This window comes from Balaenoptera physalus (genome assembly GCF_965194825.1).
Source record: "Balaenoptera physalus genome assembly, chromosome: 19".
NCBI classification, from domain to species: Eukaryota; Metazoa; Chordata; class Mammalia; order Artiodactyla; family Balaenopteridae; genus Balaenoptera; species Balaenoptera physalus.
Window position 1 is genome coordinate 21,616,601 of NC_138900.1, and position 13,199 is coordinate 21,629,799.

Consider the following 13,199-nt stretch of genomic DNA (forward strand, 5'->3'; position numbering starts at 1 on the left):
ATGTTCTGTGACTGCCTCAGTGCCAGATCCCCCACCTCCCTAGCAAGAGGGGCCTTCTCCAGGAAGGCAAGCCCTGCCTGGGGTGAGGTGGCTGTAGGAAGGGAGCTGGAAAGCCCTGTAAACAGCTCTCTGGCATCTGACTCTGTGCTTGGCACAGAGCAGGTGTCCAGGAAAAGGAGGTCTTTTCATGATTCTGGAAAACCAGAGAGAAGATACACAGCTCTTGGTCCTGGAGTCAGGAGACCCCAACTAGCCTTTTCTCACTGCTGGTCCAGGGCCCACTGGGGCCTCAGTCTCCTCATCTGTCCTTCCTTCCTTGCTGATATTCTATGGAAGTGGGTGGAGCTCCGGGAAACCCCCTGGAGGCAGCACAAGCTCTGATCCTCTAGCTGTCCACCCCTTCCCACCAGAGACCAGCCGTGGGTGGAGGGCTGAGCTCCTCCAAATAAGAGGAAAGACTCGTGACTCAGGGAAAGGCAGAGGTTGAGTCAGCCAAGCCACAAGCTGTGGAAAAAATGAAGTCTCCCTAAGGCTTTTTCAGCTCCTCGGGTAAGGAGCCCTTTCTGAGGGAAAGCTGGCTTCTAGACTTTGGGAACCAGGCTTTCAGGAAAGCACCAGTCTCAGGGTTTTCAGGTTAGGGGTCCCGGCAATCACCTCTGTGGAAAATGCTAGGAATTTTTATTGGATCAGTTCTTTTTTTTTTTTTTTTTAATTTATTTATTTTTGGCTGCGTTGGGCCTTCGTTGCTGTGCGCACGCTTTCTCTAGTTGCGGCGAGCGGGGACGCCTCTTTGTTGCGGTGCGCAGCCTTCTCATTGTGGTGGCTTCTCTTGTTGTGGAGCACGGGCTCTAGGCGCGCGGGCTTCAGTAGTTGTGGCACATGGGCTCAGTAGCTGTGGTGCGCGGGCTTAGTTGCTCCACACCATGTGGGATCTTCCCGGACCAGGGTTCGAACCGTATCCCCTGCATTGGCAGGCGGATTCTTAACCACTGCGCCACCAGGAAGTCCTGGATCAGTTCTTAAGTTCTGTCTAAGTGCCAAGCAGTGTGTGCTACACACTTCACATCATCTTATCTTTCCCCAGGCTAGATCTGTGATTCCCAGCTTTGGGCTAGAGAAAGTGAGACATCTGCCAAAGCATCTAAGGGTGAAGTATTGAGACTAATGCAATACTTTCTCTCACTCTTGTCTCAGCAAGAGTGAGAGAAAACAGAGGGGGCAAAATAGTAACAATTGATGACCTTAGGTCAGGGATCAGTGAAGGGTCACATGGTACATATTCTGGGCTTTGGGAGCCAGGATCCCTGTGGCAACTACTCAACTCAGCCATTGTCGCGCGAACAGGGCATAGATAGTGCGCAAGCACTCGGCAAACATCACTGAGGGACACGCGTCTGACTGTCCTGTCATTTTCATGTGTTGTGACAGCTTCTTCTGAGTTTTTTTCAACCACTTAAAAATATAAAATCCCTTCTTAGTTCACGGGTTGTACCAAAACGAGATGCAGGCTGGAGTTTGCTGAGCCCTGACTTACAGCTGTTCATCATACTTTTCCTGCAACTCTTCTGTCGGTTTGAAGATATTCAAAACAGAAAGTAGGGAAAACAAATAAAGAAAAAAAGGAAACAGAGGCCATCCTGCTTATAACGGGCAGACTTTGAACTAGTCAAGTTTCCATGATTCTCCATGCTGCCTTCTTTATCAATTACACACCTGAGGCTGAGTCTCAAAGCCATGGAAATGTGGGACATTGGGGAAAGATTTCTGTTCAAATGGTTACGAAGATTTGTGTTAAAGGAGGACACCTGGGATGTTCAGAAACTATGATTTCAAAAGAATATCTCTCAAAATTTTTGGATTTGGGGATGCTGAAGTATTGGATTTGAAACCACGACCACATCTACCCTCTGCTAAATCATGGAACTGGAACTGCAGTGGCTTCCCATCCCTCCCTCTGCAGTGTCAATATTTATGCTGTTCTTTGTCTAAGTTTGCCCTGTGTTTGTCATTCCAAGTCTGCACATCCTTTTCATGTTTGTGGACATTATTGTGCCTGTTTCTCATCATGGGTGTCTCCACGAGCCTCTGACTAGGCCAAAGGGGGAAAACAAGAAAGACGAAAAGAAATGCTTGCCTTTGAGAAATGCTTCAGGTGGAGGAAATAAATGCTTTCATCTTAATATAGTCTTCACAGTGATTTAGACACACCTACCTTCTCAAATAGAGCAAAGCTAAGAGGGCTCTGACAACACTGGTTTGACAAGGTTCCCTCTGCGCCATTCATTCATTCAACAAACAGTTCCTAGATGCTTGTTTTGCCACCTCGAGCAGCGGATTCAGTGATGAATGAGGCACTGTTTCTGCCCTTGAGGAGCTCACAGTCAAGCAGGAGGCAGACCTGCGAACACAGGCTTATCCCTGAGGAGCGAGAACTGCTTACCCAGAGCAGAGGGCAGAGGGCAGAGGTCATCTCTGGTGAGAACCGTCTTGTTGGAGAACACATCTTGGAGCACCATTTTGGCATTAAAATGTCAGCGTTTGGGGCCTGGCTGGCAAAGAACTCTTCACCTGCTGCATTTAAGGCAAGAACAAGAATTTTAGGGGCCAGGAGCAAGCAAGCTGGAGAGAGAAAAAAGCCTAGCTCATGGTGTGGGAGAGAGCCAGGGGAAACTCTCTGGCTGAGGAGTGTGACTGAGAAAAGTTTCAAACAGCAAAGGTGGGTGATATTCCATTTTTAATTACTTGCTGAGCTGCCCGAGATGCCCCACATTTTTGGCCATTACCCCTCAATGCTTCATAAAATCCACACCCTCGCTGGTGGGAAAGTCAATTGTTCTATCCAACCTCCATGATGGACCATGCAGCAACATCTGCCACAGTGAAAGATGCCCAGACCCTTCTGTTCAGCTAGTCGACTTCTAGACATTTATTCTAGTGCAAAAGGGTATATGCTCACACTTACCCATTGCAGCTTTGCTTTCAGGAGGGAAACAGTGAGGACATCCCAGACAACCATCAACAGGGGGCTGGTTAAATAAATTATGCCTGCGGTGGAATGGTTTATCACACTTAAAGGGAAGAAGGCAGGTCTTTATGTCCTGATGTGGAAGGATTTCCAAGATATACTGAGTGAAAAAAGTAAGGTGCAAAAGTAAGTGTGATTTCCTGTGTAAGTGTATGAAATACATTGCTGGCAGAATTCACAAGAGACTGGTGACAGTGGTGTTGAAGAGAAAATGAGTGGCCCGAACACATGGGAGGGAGACTCACATTTTATACCCTTGTGGTGTTCACACCCTTATCTAGTTCCCTCCCACATTGGATAGAATGAACCTGTGTAACCAATGGAATATCATGGGAATGACAGAGTGTGACTTTCCAAAATATGTCATAAAAGACACTGTGGCTTCTGCCATGCTCTCTTGGATCACTGGCTCTGGGGGAAGGCAGCTGCTTAGTCATGAGGATGGTTGAGCAGCCCTGTGGAGAGGCTCATGTGGTGAGAAACTGAGGCCTCCTGCCGACAGCTTGCCAGTGTGTGAGGGAGCCAGCCTGGAAGGAGATCATCCAGCCCCAGAGAAGCCCTGAAGTTGTTGCAACCCAGGTCCTCATCTTAACTGCAACCTCCTGGAAGACCTTGAGGCAAGACCATCCAGCTAAGCCACACCCCAATTCCTGACCCACAGAAATTCTGTGGTATAATAAATGCTTATTGTTTCAAGCCAATGAATTTTGAGATAATTTGTTATGTAGTACCAGATAACTAATGTGTCTTTTTACCTTTGTACCTTTTGCATTTGTGCATGTCCAAATAATGGTGGTGATGATGATAATAATCATAATCATAGTAATAACCTAATATACACTGTGGACTTTGTGTGCAATAATTCAGGGATATTACCATTGGGTAGATATGGGGTGGAGAGATGGGAACCACTGCAGGAAAGTGAACCCTGGACTAAGAAGGAACTCTACCAGAGTGCTCAGAGAACCTGGCTTCCAGGTGTGTGTGTAAGGGGTGGGGGCACTTGTGCAGGCAGTGGAAAGCCCTTAGGTGCAGAGGTTTCATACTAGCTGCCTGCAGGCCCACAGACCCTTTTTGTTTGGCTAGCACTTTGGATTTTAAAATCTGAACTTGACACCCACCAGAATTGCTAAAATTATAAATATTGACAATATGAATCGGTGATGATATAGAGCAACTGTACTCTCATGTTGCTGGGGGGAATATAAATTGGTACAGCTACTCTGGAAAACCATTTGGTAGTGTCTACTAAAGCTTAACATATGCTATCCTACAGCCCAGAAATTCTACCTCTAAGTACATATCCAGGAGGATTGATGGCACATGTTCACCAAAATAAATGTTCAGGAATGTTATAAGAACGTTATTCATAATAGCTCCATAATGAATACAACCCAAATGTCTACCAACAGTAAATGGGTAATAGACAATGTTGTATTCATATAATTGGATACTCCTCAGCAATAAGAAGAATACTGCTACAAAATGAAGATGTATCTCATAGGAATGAATCTCCCAGACCCAACATTGAGTGAGGGACGCCAGACAGAGAAGGTTACATACTGTATTATTTGAATTTCAAAAAAGGCAAAACTAATCTACAGTGGTAGAAATCAGGGTAGTGGCAATCTAGGAAAGGGCTGGTATTGATTGGGAAAGGGTAGGAAGGAGCCCTTTAGGGCTGTTGTATAGAATTTTATTTATCTTGATCTTAGTGATGATTCCAAATGTGTATACATATATAAACAGTTCACTTAAGTGTGAACATAAATCTTAAGATTTATGCTCTGTATTGTATGTATGTTATACCTCAATAAAATAAAATAGAAGTAACTTTAAAGAAATCTGCGCTGAGTGCTATTAGAGGGCATGCACATCCTGGTTCCCCGCAGTCTCTCCCCTCCCCAGCGTCTGGGCTCTGAAGGTTGAGTGCAGTTCCTGCAAGACGTGCCCTCTACTGGTGCCTCCCCCGGAGGAGCAGCCCTGGAGTCCGGGTGCGGCGGGCAGCTAGGGACAGAGGAGAGCAATCTTACTGGGATTTTCTTCCCTACGCTGTGCCCAGTCCCCTTACAGTGGAGGCTGAATGAAAATGCATGTGATATTGTGGTTTATAATAAGTGTATATTTGGTCGGTGCCCTGTTTCTGGCACAGGGCTCCTAAAACACTTGGCATTTCCTAAGTGTTGGGAGCTATAAAGATGTCTCTTGTTATCTTAATGAGGTGAACTTTGGGACGCACCTAAGCGTGCGGGCAGGTTGCCAAGAGAACCAACTGCTGGGAATAGAGGGTTGGAACTTTCAGTGCCCTGCCCCCCCCCCCCCATATCAGGAGAGGAGAGGGACTGGAGATTAAATCAGTCTCCAGCAGCCAATGATTTCATCAAGCATGCCTGTGTAATGAAGCCTCCATAAAAACTCAAAAGGACTGAAATGGGAGCGCTTCCAAGTTGTTGAACACGTATAGATTTGGGGAGAGTGGTGCCCCTAGAGAGGGCATGGAAGCTCCCTGCCCCTTCCCTATACCTTGCCCTGTGCATCTCTTCCATCTGTCTGCTCCTGAGATATATCTTTTATAATAAGCCAGTAATCTAGTAAGTAAAACATTTCTCTGAGTTCTCTGAGCTGCTCTAGTAAATTAATTGAGCCCACAGAAGAGGTGTTGGGAAGCTCCCATCTGCAGCCAGTCAGTTGGAAGCACAGGTGACAACCTGGACTGACGTCTGAACTGGGGCGGGTGGGTGGTTGGCAGTCCTGTGGGGCTGAGCCTTTAACCTGTGGGGCCTGATGCTATCTCCAGGTAGACAGTGTCTGGATTGGATGCAGAGTATTAAAGCACTGCTCAGCCTCCAGCTGCCTGGTTAACTGATAGCCCCAGAAGCTGCTTTTCTGGTTTCACTCCTTTCATGGCAAGGCCCTACTTCCTCTAGAGATTGCTCCCAGCCACTGTCTGAGCATGCAGGGCTGAAATACTGGTCCGTTCCTGTGAGATGTGGGATCTTGGGCAATGTCGTAGTCAGTTTGGGCTGCTATAACAAATTATCATAGACTGAACTTAAACAATAAAAATTTATTCCTGACAGTTCTAGAGGCTGAAAGTCTGAGATCAGGGTGCCAGCATGATTGGGTTCTGGTGAGAACCCTCTTCTGGGTTGCTGATGCTGTCTTTTCCTTGTATCTTCATATGGAGAAAGGAGAGAGCTAGCTAGCTCTCCTGCCTCTTTGTGTAATCTCATTCATGACCTATGTGCCCCCTAAAGGGGGCCCATAAAGAATTAGGTTTCAATGCATGAATTTTATAGGGCACATGCTCAGTCCATGACAGGCCGTCCTGGATCAAGGATTCCCTGTTGGCAGGGTACATTTTCTTGGAACTGCATTGCAGTTTGAGACTCTATGCAATTCTGCCTTCTCCCTCTCTAACCAGGTGGTAGACTGGCATGGTAGTCTGCAGGCTCTCCCCACCTTTTCTGGCTACCTCTTCTTCTTCCTTCACAGGTCTTCCTTCCAGTACATCTCCTGCATGTCTGTTCCTGTCTTGGTGTCTGCTTTTTGGAAGACCCCAACTAAGACACAGATTACCAGTGGTCTCTTTTCCCACTACTCAAGACCCAATCTCCAGACACCTTTAAACTGTCTAGACATCCTGCCTCTTCCCTCCCTCTATTTCCTCTCTCCCAAACCCTCATCTCTCTCTTCCGCTCCAGCTGAGTTGATGGTAGACCTTTAATACATTCTCTCTTTACATCTTAGGGCAGTTTTCTTTTTCTATTTATTTATTTAAATTTTTTTTAGATATATATATTTTTGATGTGGACCATTTTTAAAGGCTTTATTGAATTTGTTACAATATTGCTTCTGTTTTATGTTTTGGTTTTTTGGCCCTGAGGCATGTGGGATCTTAGCTTCCCGACCAGAGATCGAACCCCCACACCCTGCATTGGAAGGCGAAGTCTTAACCACTGGTCCGCCGGGAAGTCCCTCTTTTTTTTTAATTAAAAAATATTTAATTTAATTTTAATTGAGATATAATTGATGTATAACATTAGTGTCAGGTGTACAACACCATGATACAATACTTGTATCGAATTGTGATATGATCACCAAAATAAGTCTAGTTAACACCCACTACCACACATTATTACAAAATTGTTTTTCTTGTGATGAGAACTTTTAAGATCCACTCTCTAGCAACCTTCAAATATACAATACAGTATTGTTAACTGTGGTCACCATGCTGTGCATTACAACCCCAGGACTTTATAAATGAGTTTGTACCTTTTGACCCCCTTCACTCATGCCTCTGACAACCACCAATTTGCTGTACTCTGTATCTATGAATTTGTTTGTTTGTTTAGATTCCACATGTAAATGAGATCATACAGTATTTGTCTTTCTCTGACTTATTTCACTTAGTTTAATGCCCTCTAGGCCCATCCATATCATCACAAATAGCAAGATTTTTTCCTTTTTTTGTGGGTGAATAATATTCAATTGTATATGTACATACCACATCTTTACTCACTCATCCATTGATAGACACTTAGGTTGCTTCCACACCTTGTCTATTATAAATAATATTGCAATGAACATGGGGTGCCTATATCTTTTTTAGTTGTGTTTCCATTTTCTTTGGATAAATACCTAGAAGTAGAATTGCTGGACCATACGGTAATTCTATTTTTAATTTTTTGAGGAACCTCCATACTGTTTTCCATAGTGTTTGCTCCAATTTACATTCTTACCAACAGTGCAAAAGGATTTCCTTTCTCCACATCATTACCAACACTTCTTATTTCTTGTGTTTTTGATAATAGCCATTTTAATGAATGTGAGGTGATAAATCATTGTGGCTTTGATTTGCATTTCCCTGATGATTAGTGGTGTTGAACATCTTTTCTATCCATTGGCCATCTGTATGTCTTCTCTGGAAAAATGTCTATTCAGATCCTCTGCCCATTTTTTAATCAAATTGTGTTTGTTTGCTATTGAGTTGCATGAGTCCTTTATATTTTTGGATATTAACTCCTTGGCAGATATATGATTTGCAAATACTTTTTCCTGTTTGGCCTTTTCATTTTGTTGATGGTTTCCTTTGCTGTGCAGAAGCTTTTTAGTTTGATGCAGTCCCACTTGTTTATTATTGCTTTTGTTGCCTTTGCTTTTGATGTCAAATACAAAAAGTCATCACCAAGATCTATGTCAAGGAGCTTACTACCTATGTTTTCTTCTAGGAGTTTTATGGTTTCAGGTCTTACATTCAAGTCTTTAATCCATTTTGAGTTAATTTTTGTGTATGGTATGAGAAAGTAGTCTAGTTTGATTCTTTTGTATGTGGCTGTCCACTTTTCCCAACATCATTTATTGGAGAGACTGTCCTTTCCCCATTGTATATTCTTGACTCCTTTGTCATAAATTAATTGACTATATATTTATGGGTTTATTTCTGCACTCTCAATTCTGATCCGTTGATTTATGTGTCTGTTTTTATGGAAATACATGCCATAGTGGATTTTTTTGTTTGTTTATTTTTTGGTCACGCTGCTTGCAGGATCTTAGTTCCTGGACCAGGGATTGAACCTGGGCCCTCGGCAGTGAAAACTTGGAGTCCCAACCACTGGACAGCCAGGGAATTCCCATAGTGTTCTGATTACTATAGCTTTGTAATATAGTTTGAAATCAGGAAGTATGATGCCTTCAGCTTTGTTCTTCTTTCTCAAGATCGCTTTGGCTATCGGGAAGTTTTCTTTAGACAGAAAAATCATCTCTTTTAAGATACATTCTACTCCTGTTTCTTAAGAAAAACTACAGCAGCATCTTCATAAATGCCCCATGAAACCTCCCTGCTTAGACTCCTGAAAGAGGAGGAGGAGAAAGGACAATGTTTTCAACAAATGATGCTGGAATAACTAGACATCTATATGCAAAAAATGAACCTTGACCTACATTTTATACAAATATTAACTCATAATGGATTATTGACCTAAATGTAAAATGTCAAACTATAAAACTTTTAGGAGAAAACAGAGATAATCTTTGTGAGTTTGGGCTAAGCAAAGAGTTCTTAGATAGATACCAAAATCATGCTCCATAAAAGAAAAAATGATGAATTGGACTTCATCAAAATTAATCTTTTGCTCTGTGAAAGACACTTTTAAAATAAAAAGAAAAGCCACAGACAAGGGGTAAATACTTGCAAAATCGCATACCTGACAAAGGGATATAGGTCAAAAATATATAAAGAACTCTCAAAACTCAACAAAAAGGAAATAAATAGACCAATTTAAAAATTGTCAAAATATTCCAGTAGATGCTTTACCAAAGAATATATATTGATTGCAAATACACACATGAAAAATACTCAACATCATTAGACATTAGGGAAATGCAAATTAAAACCACAATGGGATACCACCACATAACTATCTGAATGGCTCTAAAAACCAAACCAGAACAAAAAATAATAATACATAATAATTCTGGATGCTAGTGAGAATGTAGATCAACTGGAACTTTCATACACTGCTACTAGGAATGCAAAATAATACAAAAACTTGAGAAATAGTTTGACAGTGTCTTAAGAAGTTAAGCATACTCTCACCTATGACACAGCAACCTAATTCATAGATATTTACTCAAGAGAAATAGACTTTTTTTTTAAAAAAAAAGGAAGGGGGCTTCCTTGGTAGCACAGTGGTTAAGAATCTGCCTGCCAATGCAGGGGACACGGGTTCGAGCCCTGGTCTGGGAAGATCCCACATGCCACAGAGCAACTGGGTCTGTGCGCCACAACTACTGAGCCTGCGCTCTAGAGCCCGCGAGCCACAACTACTGAGCCCACGTGCCACAACTACTGAAGCCCGCGTGCCTACAGCCCGTGCTCCGCAACAAGAGAAGCCACCACAATGAGAAGCCTGCGCACTGCAACAAAGAGTAGCCCCCACTTGCCACAACTAGAGAAAGCCCGCGCACAGCAATGAAGACCCAATGCAGCCAAAAATAAATAAATAAAATAGATAAATTTATTAAAAAAAAAAAAGGAAGGCATTCAAGTTTTGTTTTATTTTGTTTTTTAAATTTATTTTATTCTTGGCTGCTTCGGGTCTTAGTTGAGGCACGTGGGATCTTCATTGCAGCATGTGGGATCTTTCTTTGTGGCACGCGGGATTCTCTCTAGTTGTGGCATGCAGGTTTTCTCTCTAGTTGTGGTGCTCGGGCTCCAGAGTGTGTGGGCTCTGTAGTTTGCATCACGTGGGCTTAGTTGCCCCTCCACATGTGGCATCTTAGTTCCCCGACCAGGAGTTGAACCGGCGTCCCCTGCATTGGAAGGCGGATTCTTTACCACTGGACCACCAGGGAAGTCCCAAGAGAAATAAAGACTTGTTCACACAAAATATGTTAACAACTTGTAACAGATTTATTCATAGAAACCAAAAATTGGAAATGGTCTAAATGTCCTTTATGTGGTGGATTGATGAACAAAGTATGTATATCCATATAATTAAATGAAAAGGAACTTAGTCATAATAGAGAATAAACTATTGTAGACCCAGCAACAAGGATAAATCTCTCAAATGCACCATGCTAAAATAAAATCCCAGACTAAAAGGCTACATACTGTATGCTTCCATTTATATGACATTCTGGAAAGGCAAAACTGTAAGGATGAAGAAGAGATCAGTATTGTTTCCGGTTAGGGGTGGGGTGACTACAAAAGAGCAGTATGAGGGGAACTTTGGGGATGAGGGAAGCGCTTTTGTGTTCTGATTAGACACTATGTAGATTTGCCAAAACATGTAGAATTGTACACTAAAAGAGTGACATTGATTGTAAACTAAAAAATAAAAACAAATATTAGTAAAATGCATAATTATGTAATTTATAATTTAAAATCTCATTGCATGTACAGCATTTTCTACATTTGTTCTTTACATGGTTGTCAACTAATTGGAATTTGTGTGTGTGTGTGTGTGTGTGTTTCAAAAGTTTAACGTGTTGGATTTTCAAAAGAAATGGCAAAGTCTGGAGGGGGGTCTGGTGGCCATCCAGGCATTAAAGAAAATCATTTGGGAAAATTCCAGGTTACCTATTGTTAGGAGAGGAGAAAAAAAAAGCAAGCACAATTTTTCATTGTCAAGAACTCTTTCCCAATATGCTTTAGGTAAAGGTCCTTCTTCCATTCACCTAGGGATTCTTCAGCTATTTCCTGACTAGGAGGCCAGGGGTCAGAACTTCCTTCCCTTTTCCAAAGTCACAGGAGGGAATTTCCCAGGTAAGAAGTCAGAATTTCCCTCCCCTGAATCTTAACAAGCAGAACACAGAATAAGTAAAGCTAAATCAGCAAAATCAAAGACACACAGCAACAACAACGAAATGCAAAAACCTCCCATACCAAATGAAATAAAACACAACTAGACAAAACAAACAAAAAACAATCTAGGCATAGAAATGGTCTTACAAAGGCCAGAGCAAAATATCCTGTCAAAAATGTTTCTAAAGGAGCAACCAGAGTTAAGAGAAACAAAATTTCAGAAATGAACCTAGTTCTTATCTCTGCCCTAACCCCTCACCTCCAAACCCCAGAGCTGTAAGGGAGAGAAAGAGTGAGAGGAAAAAATCCTAGTGGCACAACTGAGTACTACCTTCCAATAGAGAAAACTAGACCGAGTTTATCAGCAGGCTGTGACTTTGGGAAGAGCTGCAGAAATTACGACTGTCTTCCACACTCCCACCATCCCCTGCGTCTCACTGGAGGCTGGATAAACCACCTGGCTGCCCTCCTTGTTTTGATTTTTCCTGGTTGGGCGACACAGAGATGGAAGACAGAACAATCATGTCACCATTGCTCTAATTTTCTCCAGCCACAAATTCCATAGGGATTCAGAAAATAGATGACTGCTGTTGGGTCTGAAGAAATGTAGGAATGTCTCCCCACCTAGAGCTGCACTGCACTTTGATTTCTTTTGATTGCAATGAGAAAAAAAATTCTAGATCCCAGGGCAAAAACTGCTCCTATTTCCTATTTAAGTCAGTACCAAGTTTGCACAAGACCCACGTGCCCTTCTTTTGCCCGCCTGTTGGTGGCGGGCCTCTCATCCCAACTGCTTTGCTATCCAGAGTGGTTATTGCCTATTTGGTGACTGGGGAGCAGACCTCAGAGCTTTGCCTAGAGTCTGTGGTCTGGCCCCTGTAGGAACTATGGGGCAACAGGTCAACCTAACTACCTAATGGAGAGACACTGACCTGATCCCTCCCTTCATTCCCCCTTCCAGGCTGGAATCGCTCACTGGGCTGTCCTGAAAGTCTGGCATGAATAGAAGAAATTACACAGAGAACTTGACGTGGCCAGTGTCAAGATTAGCCTTTGCATTGCCTAAGGGCCCTTTAAAGTGTGTGTGTGTGTGTGTGTGTGTGTGTGTGTGTGTGTGTGTTGCTGAAACTGAAAATACTTACTGTAAAACAAACAACAGACAAAAAGAAAAACCAAACAACCAAACAAAAAACAAAACAAAACAAACAAAACAAAAACAAGAGCAACACAAAATCCAAATGTTTTACCAAATTAAATTGCAAAGTTTAATAAACAACACAGTACCCAAAGGTTTATCTTAACGTCCCTCCCTCACGTCTCCTACCCTCCCCTGAGTCAGCCACTTTGATATCTCTTAGCTGCTTTGTCTCAGCCATCTAGGCTTTTTAAAAGCCTTATAGTCAGTCTCAGATGGGACTGAAGGCATCCGAGACCCGCCGAGCACCTCAAGGCAGGGGACTGAGCATGAAGTTAAGGGCTGAATTTTCTGCTTCTTCAAGATAGAGATCAGCCAAGCTCAGAGTGGGTGAGTTAATGCACCGGAAGGGTCTACAGCAGGGCAGGCACACAGCAGGCCGTGTGTAAGGATGAGCTATTTTTATGACTGCTTTCTGCATTGTGACTGGGGTGTGATTTTGGAATATCCATTTCCTGTTTAAGAAAGTGGGTCCCTTCTGCTTTTCCTTCTCTGGTATTAAGACAACCCTGAACCTCCTGTTCCCTTCCTCCCTGCCAACATGAGCATCAGAGTCACATGAGGCCTCTGGCTACAGTCAGTGTCAAGATAGGGTTTCACCTGTCCAAAGGCTGTTTGAATATCTGGAGTCCAAACCTCCTTATTCAATTTACATTTTTCCTGAATTCATC